Below are 15,723 nucleotides of genomic sequence, written 5' to 3'. Positions count from 1 at the left end.
TGAGCCAGTCTGGCCAAGGAGATCAGTTCTGGCAGCCCAGATTGACAGAGCCATTCAGGCATCCCATGGGGTCATCAGTCAGAATACACCATGGTCGATTTAAACCATGGATTGTTATGTAGTAATGGATATATATATATTATAGTTTCTATATTATATATATATATTTATATTTTAAGAAGGTAATGTGCAGAATCTGGATTTTATTTTTACTCTGTATAGGACTGTGATTTTGTACGTGCTATATCTTTCCATGGTTATTTTCATATTATTGTATTTGTACTTTATCATCATGGAGAAGTTTTTAATATTCACCACCAATCATTTTATACACTGTACTAATGTTTGAGTTCTTTGTTTTGATTTATCTCTTGTCCATGTATTCTGCATATTGAGGGGAAAAAGTCATGACACAGTGCTATTTAAAAATGTGTCCGTTGTAGTCACCACTGAGTTTCGCTTGAATCATAATTTGTACAAAGTGGAGGAGAGGTGTTTTCTGTTGGTTTTATTTCATAACTTCATGAGATAGGAACTGTTTTTATATTGGTTGAGATAATTATAACAACTTCAGTATATTCATGGTTATGTTTGAGTAAATTAAAATTCAGTTTCCTAGAACAAAAGTACAATGAGCAAATAAAAATTGTCCATTATAAAAAAGTTGTCTCAATTTTAAAATTATATAACAAACAATTAAAGTTTAAACTTAATGTAGAATCTGACATTAGAGCTTCAAATGAACAAACTTGTCAGAATTCAATTTTTGAAAGATTAAAAACATACTGACAAGAAAGAGCTTTTACTACACTGGCTAATATTTTTTATCTTAGTAGGTTTAAAAGCATCTGAGTATTCCCTATCTTTTACCCTTATTTATATGATGTATGCAGTATAAATAATTTATATGTAATAATGTTTTGCCCAGGGCATTATATTCTCACAGCTTTGTATCAATAATCAAAATCTGAGAATCTTTCAAAAGTTACCTATGAGATTATGTTTTAAATCTGATTTTAATCAAAGCAGAATTAAGAATGTAGAGATTTTGGTTTTCCATTTTACTAATATTTTAGTAATTTTCTCCCCTAAAATCTAAAATGCATGTTACAATTTATGTGTCACTATGTATCTATCACTGAATCATTTTCAGGTGTGCCTGTCTATTTGGCTGGGTATAATATTCACAGGGTAGCCATTTTTTTTCCTCCTTTAAAACCCCATTAATGTGGATGTTATTCAGTTTTCTTCTGGGATGTATTGTTGGAAGGCCAGCATGCATTCTCTCTTTTTATAGGTAATCTGAGTTTTCTGCCTAAATACTCTTAGTAGTCTTCTGTTTTTGAATTAAAAAAAAACAGCGATAAAAGAGGTTATATCTAGGTATTACTTCTTGTGTTAATGTTGCCTGCCTTTTCACTTTCAGAATAAATTATTCAGCTTCATTGTAGCTCCCATTTTACTTTCGTTTATTTGTTTTGGTTTCCTGCAACACCGGTTATCCATATGTTGGAGTTGGAACTTTGCCATGTGTTTTTCCTATCTATGAACGTCCCTCTCAACATTTGTTTTTTTTACTTGGTGTTCTAGGAAAAGCATATCAAGATTGTTGTCCACATTTTTTGGTTTTATGTCAATTTTAGTCCACCATTTTAAATGCTATTTTATTTTTAATTCACTTATAGGGTTGTGTTTTGTTTCATTTTTCCTTTCCTGTGTTGGGAACCACTATAACTTTCTTGGTTGTCATATCTACATGTCTTATTTGAGTTCCCCATCCTAGAAGCAGACCCAACCAAAGGCCCAGCACCTGTACAGGGGAGGGCAGGCAGCCAGTAAGAGGTGAGGTATTAAGCCAACTGCTACAGTGGGCAACTCAAGCTAAATCCTGAATGGAAACTCTGGGAAGTGGTGTGAACAAAAGCTCCAAATTTTCCCATTCAAGGGGTGGGGAGTTGGGGACATTTATATCCTATACCCTGCCAATCACTGGTTAAAGGTTGTATGCAGGGAGAACTTTACCATGACCATGGCCAAATGAAGTTCTGGCAACCTAGAGGCAGATCTACAAAAACCATGGAGATGTGTGCCCTCATAAATCAGGCTGGTGTGCCCATAAATTGTAAGAAGGGACTATGGGAATAATGTAAGTTTTGGCTACATTAGATAAAAAGAAAATCAACAAAACTGGATGCCTCCCTGAAAAAGCTATGATAGCCAGGATAAATAGTGATTGAGGAACACAGGTTTTGTACTATGAAGCCTTGATTTAAATTAGATTTATTTCTCCTACTTCTGGTGTCTGTTTAACATTTCTAAGACCTCTATTTTCCTAAGTATAAATGAGTTATAACAGTAGGGTAGTTTTGAGAATCAAATATGATAACGCTTGGTATCCATTAAGGGCTCTCATACATAAGCTTTTAAAAAATACTCAGCTATGAATTTACCTTTGAGTGCCTAACTGGTCATATCCCTTAATTTTATGACATAGTGGCTTTTGTAATGTTCTAAATAATGTGGTGTGTTTTTCTATCCTGTCTCACTTCGAGTCAATTTAAAGAGCTGTCTAGCTGGAAGATCCCTAAAAAAGAAAAAGTATCTGAAACAAGATCCTGCACTTGTTTTGTATCCCAGTATTTAAAAGTGCTTTTCTGTTGACTATAAATCTTTTTATATCCCTAAGTAACCCCATAAGCTTCCATAGACAAAATTATGCTCAGAGAGGTTAAGCAGTTTACCCAGGATCACACAGGAGGAAGTAACAGCGTGGGAACTAGGGCCCAGGTCCCTCCGACTACTGCATCAGTGCTTTATCACAGTCTCATGCTCCCTTCATGTTTTGGACAGAATTATGGCCCCACAGGTGTTCATGTCCTAATTCCCTGAACCAGTGAATATGTTATCTTATATGGCAAAAGGGACTTGGCAGATGGGATCAAGGAACTTGAGATGGGGACATTATTCTGGGTTATCTGAGATATAATCACGAGGGTCTTTTTAAGAGGGAGGCAGGAGGGTCAGAGTCAGCAAAGGAGTTGTGTGGCTGGGCGTAGTGGTCATGCCTGTAATCCCAGCATTTTGGGAGACTGAGGCAGGCAGATCACTTGAGGTCAGGAGTTCGAGACCACCCTGACCAACATGGTGAAACCCTGTCTCTACTAAAAGCACAAAAATTAGCCAGGTGTGGTAGCGCATGTCAGTTAATCCCAGCTTCTTGGGAGGCTGAGGCAGGAAAATCACTTGAATCTGGGAGGCAAGCAGAGGTTGCATTGAACCAAGATCATGCCATTGCACTCCAGCCTGGGCCGCAGAGCAAGACTCTGTGTAAAAAAAAAAAAAAAAAAAAAAGTTGGGCAGTGGAAGCAGGTGTGCATGAGAGAGATGGGGGAGAGAAAGATTTAAAGATGCTATGCTGTGCTACTGGCTTTGAAGTGGAGGCAGGTGGGGCATGAGTCAATGAATGTGCATGACCTTCTAGGAGTTGGAAAAGATAACAAATTCTCCCCTAGAACTTTTAGAAGGAATACAGTCCTTTTATCCCCATAAGACCCATTTCAGACTTTGACCTCCAGAACTGTAAGATAACAAATGTATGTTGTTTTTAAATCATGGAGTTTGTGGCACTTTGCTTGCTACAACAGCCATAGGAAACTGATACACTTTGTAATGGTTAAGATTTACACACCTATGTTGCTTTAGGCATGTAAAAATTGTTTATTCATTTTTTTATACAAGGAACAGTGCTTAGAAGGACATGCAGAGATGAAGAAAGGTTGTTCTGAGGATCTGAGTCTACGTGCAAAACTTCAAATAAGTAGGAGGCTTTGTCTGTGGGTTAAAATAGAGGCCAGCTTAGGGTTCTCCCAGTACGCAGAGTGAGAATTCAGACAAGTTTTCCTGATCAAGGTGCAATTGGAGCAGAGTCTTTCAGTATGATTATTCCCTAGGAAGAGATGTGCAAAGATTACCCTGGGCCAAGGGAACCACACATGCAGCGGCATCAGAGAAGTATCTGGAGAGTCAGGTAGTGGAGGGAGCAGCCTTACATGTGGGGAATGATGGAAGCAATGACAGTTGTGGCTTGGCATGTGGTTTTCCTTAATGCCCCCAATGTCTCCCAACAATGGCTGGCTCTCTGACTGCTCAGCATGGCACCATGGACTTGCCTCGGGCGTTCCAGGGTCTGGGTGCTCTCAGCAGGGAAAGGGACTCAGGTTAGCATCTGCCCAGAGTTTGTCTGGCTCCAGGGGTGCCATCAATCTGCTGATTCTTAAGCACCAAGCATCAATAAAAATAATCAAAGGAAACTAGCAGCCCATAAACAATATTAACTCCAGGACTGGTAGGCGAGGGGGTGGAGAATATTGGAGCAACACACATTTGAATACTTGGACAAAGCCCCAGTGCAAAATGTGCTTTCTGTAAAAGGAACAGATGCTGATCAAACCATCAAGACAGTAAATGGTTTAATTTTATATTTTGAGAAGAAGACCATGTTCTTTCCCCCTTTCGATGCATCTCATCATTGGAGACGTGTCTTCTCTCCAGAGTTTTAGATCCTGGGACTGTTAAAGTCTCGATCTCACATTTGGTCTGAGTCTGGTCATCCTCATACCCTCCATTCTGTGACTCTTTGACACAAAAACTGTTTCCCTTCTACCCAGTCCATGGCAATACAATTCAAATAGTGCACCCTTTGAGCTCCAGCTCATATATAAGATCTGAACTGATTTGTTTTCAACTGTATTATGGAACAAGGTACCATCAATATTACGAAAACTATGATAACAATGATTCAGGCACTGATGTAGCATGCTTGGTGCATAGCGTTCCTGACCTGGTTTAATTAACCAGGTTAACTAGTGGTGGCTTCCAACTCTCCCCTTCATCTTGTGCTGTGTGGACAGGGCCTAACATCCGAAGTCCAGGTAAACTGGAAGATCTAGGCTTCTCTGTTCCTTGGTGTTTTAGTGAATTACCTCACTTCATTGTTTATATTTTACATAGATAGCATGCCCTATGTGCCAGGCATTCTTGTAAGCACTTAAGGATATTAACTCGTTTAATCTTTATAACAACCTAACATGGCAGGTATTATTATCCCAGTTTTAGTGATGAAAAAACCGAGGTGCAGCGAGGTTAATAAATCCCCCAAGGCTCTGTAGCTCCTACATGGCAGAGGTAGGATTCAAACACACAGGGTTTGGCTCTGCCCCAAGGCTGTCCCTTTGGGACTGAGAAGATGTGGTCATTCTGTGGCATCTTCTCACCTGCTCCCCTCTGCAATGGGTTGGATTGGAAGCCACACCTCTCATACCCCAGGGTTTTGTGGCTGCCCTGAAGCCGACTGCAGCCCCGGGCCAGCCTGGCCCCCTGATCTCTCAGAGAGTTGGATTCTGTTTGCTTGCCTGGTCTTGGCCTTTGCAGCATTGTGAGGCCAGGAGGGAGGAGGGGAAAATGGCTTTTCCCACCCTCTTCCTCTTGACTTGCCAATAGCCACTAGGCCCTGAGCCAGCCACCCTGTGGGAAGGTCTCCAACTCCCTGGGCCTGCTGCCACTGCAGATGTGTCCTTGCCCCAGCAGTAGAACCAGGCCGTTTCTTGGAAACTGACCAGGGGGTGCCAATGGAGAAAAAGATTAAACCTCCTTCTCTGTCTACCCTGATGGTCACCTACACCCCACCACAACCCCAGAGTGTAGGGTAGCTGTGCCCGTGTTCTTTTAATAGCCTCTCTGAAGTCCCGTCATAATCTTTAGAGCCTAAAGAATGTGTTGATCTCTTGGAGTCTGGCAGGTAGGAGACATTCTCTAATATTCTAGATGAGGTCCCTGCAGTGCCCATCTGCAGGACGGGCCTCCCCACCTGTGCCTTGGTAAAGGCAGGTCCCGGTTTCTCTCGTTGAATCCACACTACATGCATAGGGATTTGGTTTTTTTGAACTTAGGATGGCACTTGGACAATTCTCTTTTGTTGTTCATTCAGTCAGCAGACACAGAAGGACAGACCCTGGGTAAAGCACAGGACATCCAGAGACCAACAAACCACAGTTCCTGCCTCATCCAGCTCACAATGTCCCGAGGAAAGCAGGTAAACACACACTTACATGGAGAAATGAGGAAAGCTTTGATGGTAGGGAACAAAATGAGACAGACAGGGTAGACTACTCCAGGGTGGACAAGAAGGTCTTTAAAGAGCTGACATTTGTGTTACGTGCTCAGAAATGGGCAGGGGTTAACTGAGCACAGAAAAGGAGGAGCCTTTGTTAAGGTGCCAGGAACTATGTATGCAAATGTATGAACAGGGAAGAAAACATTTCTGATGCCCAATGCGACAATTGAGACTTGTCATGTCATATGAATACTCTCGTTCGAGGAAGTGATGTCTGGTGCCACAGCAGCCACCTCGTGATGGTGAGGCTATTCAGCTAGTATTTGAGTCGACACCTTTGGACTGTTTGGTGGAATATTACATATCCTTAGGATTTAAGCCATGCTTTTGTTTTAGTTACTTTCAGATCAAAAGATATTAACTGATACAGCTATGATAAGAAATACAGTGTTTACAAGCTAAGAAAGGCATCAAATGTTGTTTTATGCAGTTTGTTGTCTGTAGACATGGCTCTGTCCATAATGGGTAGATGTGTGTGTGCACGTGCATGAATTTGCCTGTGTGAATTTTTACAACATTACACACTCCAGTTGTGTCCCATCTTACTAGTCTAAATAAATACCAGTCAAAATGGAGGGACAGGTGCAGGTACCTCTTCATGCCATACCACCTCCCCGGACACAAACCTCGTGAACAATTACCTCCAGAACAAACCACACTCACCCACTTGTTCACAAGGAGGATGCCAACTCTCTTCATACCTGCCGCACGGCTTTGGAAAAAAATTTAAAGTTCATCCTTATTTATAAAGTTAATACCTATAATGAAAAGGTTTCTCTTTGATGTGGGAGTGCTTTCGAAGTCTCAGTGACCTATATTGCCAATGTACTCTGTGTATGAGGTGAGGCAGGGACCGGCTGGGGAATTACCCATGTTTAATGAAGACTAAAATTAGAATTTGGCTGAAATCCACAGAAATGGCTCGACAGCAAGTTCGAGATGCCCCTGGGGAGCTGTGGGCAACTCAAATTTACCCACAGGCGTTTTTGAAAATGTTTTTTTTTTTTTGAATCAGCAAAGTTGGCTCTTTTGAGCCTAGAATGCTGCTTGCACTCAAAGGCCTCTCTCCCCTCCCCCCACCCCGACCCCCTGACATTGATGCTCTAGGGACAGCTAGGCACCTCTGCAGGCCTTTGTCATGTTGGTCATGCCTGGGTGAGCATAGCACATGAAGCCTGGTGATGTTCTGTTTTGTCTGTGCCAGGGGCCACACTCCTCACAGGAAGTTCTAAGAAAAATCATAGCATCAGGAGTGTTTATGCTGTTGACTGAAAAATGCTCTAGATAGATATCCTCTTTTTCAGTGATCCCTGCAAAAAGGGACTCGGTTGAATTTTGGTAGTCTAAAAAGCCCAACAGAAATTTGACATTTTACTGACCAATATGGAAAGAGAGGCCTGAGTGTATAATAAGCTTAGTTTAGGGATCATTTCTCTAAACCCAGGAACCATAAAGACAAATAACTTAAAATATGGTAATGAGGGACAAGTATGGAGGTCCAGCTTTAGCACAGTTGTCTCATTCCACAGTGGACCAAGGAAGGGAAGCAGCCGGGAGTCAGGGCAGAGCCCAATTTAGAAGGTAAATCTCTCGATTCCTAGGCCAGTGTGCTTTCTGCTAGGGCCTCTCACCCACTGTATGCATGACTGCTGTATTAGTTGCACTTGAATTATCGAGGAGTATATTTATATACTTGTATAATTGCAAAACTTTTAAGTTATAAAAGTATTTATAAAAATGCTTGTTTTTCACAAAAAAAGAAAAACTATATTTAAAAACGTAAATAATCACTTTCAGTCCTTCTCCACTTCCTGCCCACTAGGGAACTGATGTTAACATTTTGATATATGGTATTCTATAGCTTTTTATATTCTTACATAAACATAGAAATATATACACATGTGGACTAGAGGCACGTCTAACTATTTTTAATAAACCGTTATACTTTTTCTTCAGCATTTTCCTTTTTCTTGTAATAGTACATCAAAAGTATCTTTCTGTATGTGTATACATCATCTAATTCTTAATAGTGTCATAATATTCTATAATATAGATTTATCGAAATGTGCTCATCATTTCTTATCAGTCCACTTACTCACTTTTTCAAAATACAACTTCATGCAACATTTCTCAGGGCCACTATTGCCCTGGTCTAGTGTTTCTCAAACTTGAGAGTTACAAAAACCACCTGAAGATCAGATTCCTGGGCCCCTCCTAGCAATTCTGATGCAGTAGGTTTGAGCCTGGGAATTTGCATTTTTAAAGCTCCCAGGTACAGTGATACTGCTGGGCTGAAAGCTAGGGTTTGAGTAGCTCTTCCCTAGTCCAAACTCAATTAGCTGCTGGTGTGATGGGTGAATTTGTCTCTTAATTCGCTGGCTTTTACCACAAGCCTCAGTTTACCCTCCGATCTCTTCATGGTACAGCTAGAATGATATTTTGGAAACAAAGCTGGTTGAACTTATCGCTGCTGGACACTGAAAACTCTGCAGTGTGATCTCACTGTGCATGAGATGGCCTACCTGTCCCTGCTCATTCTCTTTCCTCTGCTCTGAAGGATTTCCCTTCTTGGCTGTCTCCCACAATGGCCTTCTTAAGGTCTGTCCTACTTGCCACACTCCTTGCAGACTCAGGGCCTTTGCACATGCAGTTCCTGCTTCGTCTTGTGTCTTCCCTCCTACCCTCTCTTAGCACAGTGCCTTGCCCATGGAAGCCACTCAGAAAGTAACTGTGGAATGAATGTTGGAATGAACAATGCAGACCTAACCATCTTTATGGACTTCACAGTCTATAAAATGCTTTGATGGATTTTTTGGGGAGCCAAAGTGTGCAAACCCTACCTACTCGGTTTGTTCATGTTCTCCAAGGTCCAGTTGAAACCACCCATGCTCTTTAGGAGCTGAGCAGAATGGCAGTACTCTAAGCTGCTCTCCAAGATGGAGTATTAATCATTTCCAGATACAAAGTTATCAGCGGTACCTTGTGCTCTACGCTGCCTGTCCTCCAATGCAGACTACATGGAGGCCTTTGCTGGCCACAGCCAGAGAGCACTGGTCCAAATGGGCTAAGCCACAGACACTGTAGAAACTGCCCCTCCGTATGTCTGGTTTTTCAACAGCCTCCCTTCCTGTGCCTCTCACTTAGGTCTCTGCTCTGTTTGTCTCAAACACATCTCTTACGGCTCCTTGGCAACCCATTTTTGCCTTCTGGATGTTAAAATGCAAAAATGGGTAAATGGGAAATAGTTCTCATATACAACCAAACCAGAACTCATTTAAAACATTCAAAGGATCCAGTATCCTATCCTAATAAGTAGGAACCCAACCTTCAGAGTCCAACTTAAAAAAAAAATCATCAGGGAAATCATCTATCATCATCAAAACCATTTTAGGTATCTCCCCACATTATATACCCTTAAAGACCATCTGTGTTTATTTGTTTAATGTCTTTCTTCCCCACTGGGTGTGAAGCTATTTTAGGGAAGAGATCATGATGATGATTTTTTTGGTTTGTCTGTTTTCTTTCTATATCTTCAGTGCCTTGAACAGTGCCTGGCACATAGTAGATGCTCATTAAACACATGCTGAATGCATGCGCGAATGAATGAATGACCTACTCATCCCTCTTTTTCTACTCTCCATTTTTTTTGTTTTGTTTTGTTTTGTTTTTTTGAGATGGAGTCTTACTCTGTCGCCTGGGCTGGAATGCAATGGCACGATTTCGGCTCACTGCAACCCCTGCCCCCTGGGTTCAAGCAATTCTCCTACCTCAGCTTCCTGAGTAGCTGGGACTATAGGTGTGTACCACCATGCCCAGCTAATTTTTTTGTATTTTTAGTAGAGATAGGGTTTCACCATGTTGGCTAGGCTGGTCTCGAACCCCTGACCTCAGATGATCCACCTGCTTTGACCTCCCAAAGTGCTGGGATTACAGGTGTAAGCCACCGCACCCGGCCTCCACTCTCCTTTCTTCTCAGCTCTTCACACGCACTTTAAGTTCCAGATACACAAAGTCAAATTCCCTACCTAGGACCAAGCTCTTTCAAACATCTCTGCCTTCTCATGGAATTCTTTCTCCTCTTAAAATTTCATCTCCTTTATCCTTTCCATTTTCCAGCCTGGAAAGCACCTCACCATCTGCTAAGGTCCTAGTGCCATTTTCACTGGCCTCACTGTGGCTTTGCAGGTGCACGCAGGTATTTTTGATCTCCCCCTGTGCTGAATGTGGCTCCTAGAAGCTGCAAGAACCACACTAGACTTGAATTATAGCCATCTCACACTTACCATCAATAATTTATTTCCCATCCTCACACATTCTGCCCGAAAATGTTAACTTGGGGCCTGTAACTACCTATTTTAGATAGGAAAAATTATATGGCATTAACCTGTAGCCTCCAACCCTTAACAAATTTATTAAATCATAACTAGGACAAGGTAAAATACCTACATATGGAACAAGTGATCATGTTAGAATATAAAATGTTTAAAACTTTGCTTGTGATATGTCAAACGATTAATATGGATGCTGAGAATCGGCCACCTCTCCTGCAGTGATGCTACAGAACACTTCTTAGCACCGGCCACGTTTGGAGACACAAGTTCTGTTTTTGACCCTCAGCTTTCAAATCGCTACATGTCATTCTGATGTTGTACTGATTTTATTTGGAAGGGCACTCAATTCTTTATTTGCACATTGTCTTAAAAACTATATTGCCCTGAGTATTGGGGAGACAAATATATGTTTTCCTTTACCAACATTGGTGCAGTGATGCTATATTGGGAAATATTTGCATCCTATGAAGCTTGCATATTAAAAACCAAAGGTGTTCAGCCAGAAAAATGTTAACAAGGGAGATGTTCTCTGTGAAAAACATGCTGCATATTTTCCTAAATCCAGGTAACCCCTAGCGCAACCTGGAGAACTTTCTCTTTCAAGTGGTTCTTAGGCTCCTCTACCAGAGATTCGGATTCAGTAGGTCTGGGGATCTGTGGATGGGGCCCCGGAATTGATTTCCAACTGTTTCATATGAACAACCAGGTTGAGAGTCGCTGGTTTAGGTTATGTATGGTCTCTGCCAACTAGCTCATGAGCTTTTCAGTGACAGGCTTTCTTTTGTTTCTTTATGCCCATGTGCCTGGGATGAAGTTGAGGTGAACAGTACTGATACCGTGCATCCAGCAGGCCTGCCATAAATGCTGATCCAGAAGTGTTTGTGTGAGGCCAGGCGTTTTGGAAGACTTTCTTTGCTGTGTCTGCTACAGGGCCTTGCCTGTAAGGAATCACTTGAAGGTGTTTCTTGATGAGGGATCTGGAATTGTGTTTTGTGTAAAGTGTTCTCTTTCCATCTGTCTTTCCTGAGTCGGACAGGTTTTGTGGTTTTGCAAGAGTAAGAGTTTCTCACAGCAGCCGAGAGCACTGAGTGAAGCCTGATCCTTGTTAAAATCATTATTGTCATCTAGTTCTCATAGCCTTTTGTCCACTCCAGGGCCAGGTCAAGCAGCCCCTTCCTAAGTTATCGCCTCCAATAATGCTTCCTGCCCTTGACCTTGGGGTCCACCAGATTGCACTGCACTTTGCCTCTCCAGCAAATCCAGAGTTGCCTCTGGGGCTCTCAGGTTTCATTTTATTTTCACTAAATCCTTCTGGGGCTGCTATTTTTGTCCTTGTGTTTGAGGTGTCAAGGCCGTTTAAGATGACACCTTTGCTATGGTAGTAGCTCTCCTCCCAGGGACAGAGACTGCTGTCCCCCTGTGGCCACCTTGTAGCATTTACCTGCACACACGGGGTGAATCCTCTTCTATTCCTCCTCCTCTTCCTGGCACACACACAATGATGCAGGCACAAAGTTTGTCAAGCAGTTAAGAGGGAAAAGTGTTGATTGGTATAGTTTGTAGAGTTGATTTGCATAGTTTGTATAGTTGATTTCCATGGTTGTCTATGTTTTCTGCATTAGTCACTTTTTCCTTTTATCCATAGCCCTTTTTAGCAATTGTCATTTTCTGCTTAATGTCAATAATTCAGTCTTTTCCCTGCAATATTCTGTGACTGCAGCAGGACTTTTACATTCTTTGAGATCAGGAGTTTGTCTCATCTATCTCTGCAACACTCAGGGCACGTGGTACCCAGGAGAGCTTGGTGACTGCTTGCTAAATGAAATGTTATCCTCCAGAACTCTGAAGACACAGCCATTGATGCATAGCAAGTTAAAAAAAAATACTAAACAAAATTGCAATAGTTTATTTTAAAAAATGTCTCAGTGTTATCTATTTACAACTATATATAAATAACCTGAGCAGCACAGTTCACTCTCAGGTTTGGAAGAGAGATTGTTGAATGTGTCATGGCCCTGCCACGCCTGTCTCCATGGCGATGTCTCCCCACTTTGCCTTCCTCCTGAGAAATGTCAGTGCCCATCTGAATGCAAACCTGATTACAGAGAAGGAGAGAGCTCTGGGCAGTGGTCCCATTCTCAAATGCTGGTTGGGCTAAATCAACACTGAACAGATCACCCACATCTGATGTCTGCATCTTGTTCTTGTTTTTTGTAACAACCTTTAGACCTTCAGCTTCAGCACTTCCTTCTGCCTGAAATATTTCCCTATTCTGTTTGCGTGATCACGGTCTGCTGATTTCTCAGATCTCAGCTTTGAAGTTACCTCCTCCAAGCAGCCTATCCTGACTTCCTGGCCCCTTAGGCCAGCACGAGGGGCACCTTCTCTGTTGCAATGGCATCATTCTTTCCCTTCCTCAGAGTGTTGTTATTCTCTCTAGCAATTTTCCATTGCGGTGGACATAGAACTGCACAGCCCAAATCCTCTTTCAGGGAAGAACTGGATGCCCAGCTGCAGGAAGTGTAGACAGCCCACCGTGGGCTTCTTCCTGGCCTCCCTTAGCTGCAGGGAGCTATCTCCACCAGGGCAACCCACTTCCAGTGCCGGAACAAGGAGGGGTGTAAAAGCCACCGTTTCCACCTGGTTCAGGCTAACTCTGACAGGTATGCTTGACCTGGAGCCCCACGCCAGGCAGGCTGAGGCTTTGTGAAGCCTGCATCACGGCCTGCCTTCTCCCTCTGCCTAATCATGCTCCTTCCTTTCCTTTCACAGATGCTGAACCTTAATAAGCATCTTGCACATCAAACTTCATCTGAGTATCTGTTTCTAGGAAACCCTCTTGATGACAACTAGTTAGTTGTCTACCTGACTTAGTGAGAACCCAGAAGATGCTCATTCATTATTGCAGCCCCAAGTACCTATTACACAGCAGAAAGCAAATATCTGTTGATGGATCTATTGAATGAATGAATGAATTTGGATGACTCCAAAAGAGGTTCTGATGCTAGTTTTCCCCTGACCTCAGGCGGGCCGTATGCCCCTCTCTGTCCATCACCCTCATAACCTGAGCCCTGTCAGTCCCTCTCTCAGTGGAGAACTGCATGTTAATTGTATCTTTTCCCCTTTGTTCTCCATCCTTCCCTGCCCCTGGGAGGACTGTATAGGGGTACTGAGCAGCCGAGGACAGACAACCCCTTTTATTCCTTTTGACGGCCTCAGGGAAGTTTGATGGGGATATTTCCATAATCGATGAGGGAGCCCTGTCACCCCAAACATGGAGTCTTTAAAGAGAATAGGTTTATGCAAATTAGATATTGATGGAGTAATGATTAATTGGCCCTGAGCCTTTTTTAATATGCAGTTGTAGTAACAGAGATACATTTATAATTATTTCGGTTAATTGTTCAAACAAGCACTCAGGACTTAATTGCACAGAGTAATTGAAGAGTCTTGGTATTAGGATTATTTCTTTCCAGAGAGAAACCAGAGTTATTTAACTAGTTGGATTCCTGTGCTGGCGTGGGTAGGTGAAGTCTGGTTCCTCAAAGTCTACTTTAGATCTACAAATGAGAAGGAGAGTCATGTATTCTGTTATCTTGTGTTATTAAGTGTGTTAGGGATATAGGTGTTGAATTTGGACAGATAAGAGTTCCAATTTTGTCACTTCAATACCTGTGTGGTTTGGGGAAAGTTATTTAGCTTCTCTGAGCTACAGTTTCCTAATCTGTAAAATAAGAAAAATACTTACACAGTGCTGGGGAAAATAAATGCAGCAGTCCATGGCACATGGTAAACAGTCCTAATGAGAACTGGTGCTATGATATTTGTCATCACTGCCTCACAGAGGCTAGATTAGCGGACAGGACTACATGGTGTCAAATACCTCTGATCTCATGCAGGAGAGGCATGTGGCAGGGGAAGGGGCATGAAAGACCTGACTTAGCTTATTTAAATACACAGAAACTGGAGCAGATTGGAGGCACATGTACAGGTTTTGCTCCTGAACTGCAAAAGGTGATGATGAGGCTTTGCAGAATAGCTGGTTTGACTTCCCACTTTAAGGTGACCCAATTCTGAAGGATACTGTGAATTCCAATTTACCTTTGTTCAAATTCTAAAATCTCTCACTCACTCACTCTCTTACACACACACACAACCCATTACAAATATTGTGATGGGGAGAAGAAGAGTGGCTGTGTCTGGTAAGGGGACAGTTCTTTTCAATGGTCCTTGGGTTTCTTTCTGGACCTTCCTGAAAGTGGACACTTTCCAGCCATGCATGGCAAGAGGTTGCAGGATGAGCTGGTCAAAGTGGAGAAAGGTGCTAGCAGCATCTGAATTTCAGCCTCAGAGAGAAGGAAGAGAACATATTGTGGTTTTGGAGCATGGGCTCTGGTGCCAGGCAAATGTAGTTGTAATCCAGGCTTTGCTTCTTCTAAGTTTATGATCTGGAACAGAATATCTAAGCTGTCTCTGACTCAGTTTCCTCACTGAACTATGAGTTCAGAACCCATAGACAATAATAGTTTGGATGTCGTTGAGTTGCAGTAAGGCGTATATGGGACCAATAAGTAAAGTATTTAGCACAGTGCCTAGGCACCTGAGTACTCAACAGGTACATGTTGATGATGATGATGGAGACTGAGAGCTCTGGGGGGCTCTGGCAGCCTTCGGGCAGTTGTAGAAGTGCTACCGAGGGGATCACCCATTCATTCCCACATCACCCCATAAACCTCAACAATCAACAAAGATACCCAGTGAGAAAAATGGCCTGGCTGGGCATGGGGTGTGTTTCACTGACCCCTTGTCAGGTTGGCCACATTTCCTGGAGGACGGCTGGTGATTTCTTTGGCTGGGACCCTCCCCTCAGTGGGGCCCGATCATGCTGCTGTTTTTCTTTTTCTTTTTTTTTTTTTTTATCACCTACAGCTAAAATCTCAGAACGGAAGGAGGCTGGGCACAGGGACATTCTCTTCATGGTAGGCGGGCCACCAGGAGCACTAGCTTATTGTTTAGGTAACAAATGCTATACGATGAATAATTCTTAGGGAGTGAGTAGTGAGAACTCCCAACCCTGTTGGCGTGGGTCTCAATGAAGAAAAATGGCAAGAGTGTCTGGGAAAAGCTATAGCCCTTCACAGGGTCATCTGGTTCAGTCTCCCCATCAACCTACAAAGTGAGTCCCCATTTTACAGATAAGGAGGCGAGGCACGGAGTGGC

At 42.5% G+C, this 15,723-nt stretch overlaps 1 long non-coding RNA gene across 3 annotated transcripts in view; it reads left to right on the top strand.

The window, feature by feature from the left end:
• The window catches only part of LOC102144542 (uncharacterized), a 384,854-nt gene that overhangs the window by 184,958 nt on the left and 184,173 nt on the right, over positions 1-15,723 (top strand). The window contains exon 4 of one of the 3 annotated variants that reach the window (XR_012429170.1): positions 5,987-6,091. The exons of the other annotated variants lie outside the window; for them this stretch is intronic. This is a non-coding gene — a long non-coding RNA (uncharacterized lncRNA). The remainder of the gene's footprint in view (positions 1-5,986; positions 6,092-15,723) is intronic. 3 annotated transcript variants of the gene reach the window in all.

This window comes from Macaca fascicularis, chromosome 20 (genome assembly GCF_037993035.2).
Source record: "Macaca fascicularis isolate 582-1 chromosome 20, T2T-MFA8v1.1".
Classification (NCBI taxonomy): domain Eukaryota; kingdom Metazoa; phylum Chordata; class Mammalia; order Primates; family Cercopithecidae; genus Macaca; species Macaca fascicularis.
This window is presented reverse-complemented; position numbering and strand designations above follow the sequence as displayed.